We start from the raw sequence: 4,385 nt of genomic DNA on the forward strand, positions 1-4,385 counted from the left end.
TTATCTCACACTACTTAAGCTACTTTACCTATTTTAAAGAAGTTTATAAAGTAATTATAAGTATTAAGATTATTATTAATAGCTTTAACTATCTCTATATTAACTTTAGAAGTAAGTTATTACTATTATTCCAGTCTTCTTATTTAATTAGGCTAGCTAACACCTTTAGTATACCTTACGTTATCTGCAAATAAAGTAGTATACTAAGCTAATAAGCCTAGTAGTAACTATACTATTATTAGTAATACTCTCTCTATTAGTTAGTATAAAGTGTACTTATTAATCTCTATATAAGGCCTATATCCTCTTTAGTACTCTTAAGTATTTTAGAAAAGAAGTCCTACTTATTAGGGTAATTAAAGATATAGTTAAACTTTATATTAATATTATTTAAGGCTTTCTTAATAAGAGGGATAATATTACTACTTATAGGGGTTTCTAGGAAACTTATTAATAGAGCTATTAGGATAATATACTTTTAATCTTCTTTAGATTATTCTTTAAATAGGAGTTTCTTATTAAATATACTAAAGTTAAAGTTATTCTAGATATACTATATATTTATTTATAGAGATAAGAGTACTACTTAGTTTATATTTAGTAAACTTAAGTATTTTATATGGTATAGATATTATAAAGATATTTCAGGATTTATTATAGGTTATAAAATTAGGTTATTAATATAGGTTTAAGGGTAAAGAAGAGGAAGAGGGAAGGGTATAAAGCCTTACTTATAGTAGTAGAGTTTTTATACTTCTAGTTATAAGAACCTCTTATAATAACCTCTTTAGTTAAGGAGTTATCTCTCTTATAGTAGTATTACTAAGCTATAAGAGCTTTAATAACCTATTTAGCCCTAATATAATTAGCCTTACTATATATAGTGCTACTACTACTAGCTTTATACTATATAGCTAGTGCTATTACTATTCTATTAGTCTATTTAGCTAGGGTATATATTTAACTTTATATAGTAATATTTAGAGAGTTTACTTATTAATAGGAATATATAGGGTTTCTATACTATTTTCCTTAACTAGTAGAGGGTATAGGTTAAAGTACTTATATAGTGTTTCTAGAATTATACCTATGTATAAGGTGAATTTTGCTATAGTTTTTTTATAGGGGGGCTGCGTTATAACTATAAACTTAATCTCTATATTAATTTTAAAGCTATATAACTCTATTATACTACTTTTATTAACTATCTTAAGTAGGTATTTCTAAGTAAATTTAAAGAGAGTTTTCTTATTAATATAAAGAAGGTTATTATCTTTAAAGTTCTTAATTTTATTAACTTTAGTTTTATAGATTAAGCTATTTAGTATAGCTTAACTTAGCCTATATAGAGTTATAATAAGTAGGAAAGATAGGATAGTTATTATAGTTATAATATATATAAGAAGATATAAGGAATAAGCTTAAAGCTTTATTTAAAGTAGTAGTTAAGTTTTTATATTATAGCTATAAGAATCTTTTTAGCTATATAAAGAGTTATATTATTAAGTTTATACCTTTAAGTATAAGTTTAAGCTATTATTAGGTTCTAGTTATATTATAAATAATATTAATATAGGTATAAGCGTATTTAGGGGTGTAGTATATATATATATATAATATAAGGTTATAGTTTATATTATAATAAAAGGTAATAATCTAAAGTATTTATAGGTATTTAATAGTATAGATAATGATAAGGGAATAGATATATTATAATAACTTTAGTTATTATTATTAGTAGGTTATATATTCTCTAGTAAGGAAAAGTGAGGGGAAAGTGTAAAATATATATTATATATTTTATAAGCTTTAGTAAAGTAATATATGATTATTATTTAATNATATTATATAATTAATATTATAGTTATAAGTTATAATAAATAGAGTATTTTTATATAATATTTAGTACCTTAAACTTTATTAGTTTATTTTATATAGAATATTAAAGGAAGTTAAGCGTTATTATTATTCTTATATTATTATTATTATTATAAGAGAATATTATATATTAATAAATAATACTCTTACTAGTGTATTTTACTACTTTACTACTTACCTACCTACCTTTTTCTACTAAAGATAAGTTAAGCTAAGTATTAATAACTAGTTATATTAAGATTTATTTATTTATTTTATTAAGATTAGGTATAGGTTAAAGTATTACTATTAGGTTTAAAGTATTAGGAAAATAAGTATAGAGTGAACTATAATACCTACTTATATAGGTTAAATAGACTATTAATATATTTTAAAAACTTAAGATATTTTAAGTGTAATTATAAAAGTATTTCTTTAAATTATTATAAATATAGGTTTAAAAGTATTTCTTTAAACTTCTTATTTAAATTTAGCTTTTATTAAGAATTTAAGCTAAGTAAAGTTTAAGAGATCTTTATTAACTATTTTTATAACTTAGTTTTAGATTTCTTAATATTTATTAAAGTTTATTATTTAAATATCTCTTTTATATTTACTTTAAATCTCTTAAATATAAAAATATAACTTATAATAATTAAAAAAGTATTAAACCCCTAATTAATAGTTTAAGTTTATAGTTATAACGCAGCCCCCCTATAAAAAGACTATAGTAAAATTCACTCTATATATAGGTATAATTTTAGAAACACTATATAGGTATTTTAACCTATACCCTCTACTAGTTAAGGAAAATAGTATAGAAACCCTATATACTCCTATTAGTAAATAAACCCTCTAAATATTACTATATAAAGTTAAATATATACTTTAGCTAAATAGACTAATAGAATAGTAATAGCACTAGTTATTATAGTGTAAAGCTAGTAGTAGTAGTACTATATATAGTAAGGCTAATTATATTAGAGCTAAATAGGTTATTAAGGCTCTTATAACTTAGTAATAGCTTTATTAAACCTTCTAGTAAGGTATTATAAATACTACTATATAAGAGATAACTCCTTAACTAGAGAGGTTATCTTAAGAGGTCCTTATAACTAAAAGTATAAAAGTTCTACTATATATAAAGCCTTATATTTTTCCCTCTTCCTCTTCTTATAACCTATAAAAAACCTTTATAATATTAATACTTAAGCCTATATATAGATACCTTAAACTTAATATACTTATTAATATAAATAATATATAACCCTATATAGCGCAGTAGTGTGCGCCTAGTAGGCCTATATATTACCTAAACGTATAGGCGTTAGTTTAATCCTAACTATAGGAACCCCTTTTCCTCTCTTCTAATTAGTTAAGGACCTACTATAAAAAAGTGGGTTCCTCCCTTAAGGGACCTATATATATAGTGGGGTACTAATAGCCTCTAATTAATTATTATATAGTATTATATATACGCGTATTATCTACTTAATTATATATTACGTAACGTAGCCTAAGTTTTCTTCTTATAAAGGGTTTCTTAGTAGTATATTGTTTAGTATTAAGTCTTAGTATAGAGTAGTAAGGCCTTAAGCCCTCTAGTATAGAGTGAATAGAGGGGGAAGTACCCTCATACCGTCTAATATAAATAATATATAAAGGTTTATTATAGAGTTTAATATTAATTAAATTAATAAAAACTTCTCTTTTTTAGTATAACTTAATATATATAAAGAGTATATAATTAGGATAATACTTAAGAGAGTTCTTATTAATACCCCTATAAGGAACTTTAAAATATATATTTTAATTAATAGTAAATATATAAACTTAGTAATAGAGGTAAATAGAGTCCTTATATATTTTATAAAGTAGTTCTTCTTTAAATAGGCCCTCTATAATACTAAAATAGAAGTAGCTCTTTAGGGATTAATAAGTATATTTTATATTAAATAGAGAAAGTATTACTAATAATAGTATAGTTATAAAGGTATTAACTAGCTTAATTAAATAAGAAGACTAATAGTAGATAGTAAAGTAATAATAGAGATAGTATTAATAGTATAAGTAATATATAAGAGAGAGGATAGGTTAATAATTTAGTAATTAGTAATTAAGTAGTTAAGTAATTATAAACTATATTATTATTAAAGTAAAGTTAAAGATTATAAAGTTATATATATATATATATAGCTATAGTTAGGAGAGTTACTATTATATAACTAAAGACTATATATATTATTAAGAGGTGTAAAGTTAAGAGGTCTATCGCTCTAAGTAGGTAAAAATCACTATAAATAGCTAGAGGCCTTAATTAATAGTTTTATTAAATATTAAGATTTAAAAATAGAAAGAATAAATAAAATCCTCTTAAATTCTTAATTCTCTATAATTTAATAATAATAATATTTTAAATATTTATAAATATAATAAATATAGGTCTTTTTTATAAAAATAATAACCTTAAAGAGATTCTTATATTAATTCTTAAAAAGATTTAAAATATTTAAAATATCTTAATTAAT

Source organism: Colletotrichum gloeosporioides (assembly GCF_011800055.1).
Source record: "Colletotrichum gloeosporioides strain Lc1 chromosome Unknown consensus_66, whole genome shotgun sequence".
NCBI classification, from domain to species: domain Eukaryota; kingdom Fungi; phylum Ascomycota; class Sordariomycetes; order Glomerellales; family Glomerellaceae; genus Colletotrichum; species Colletotrichum gloeosporioides.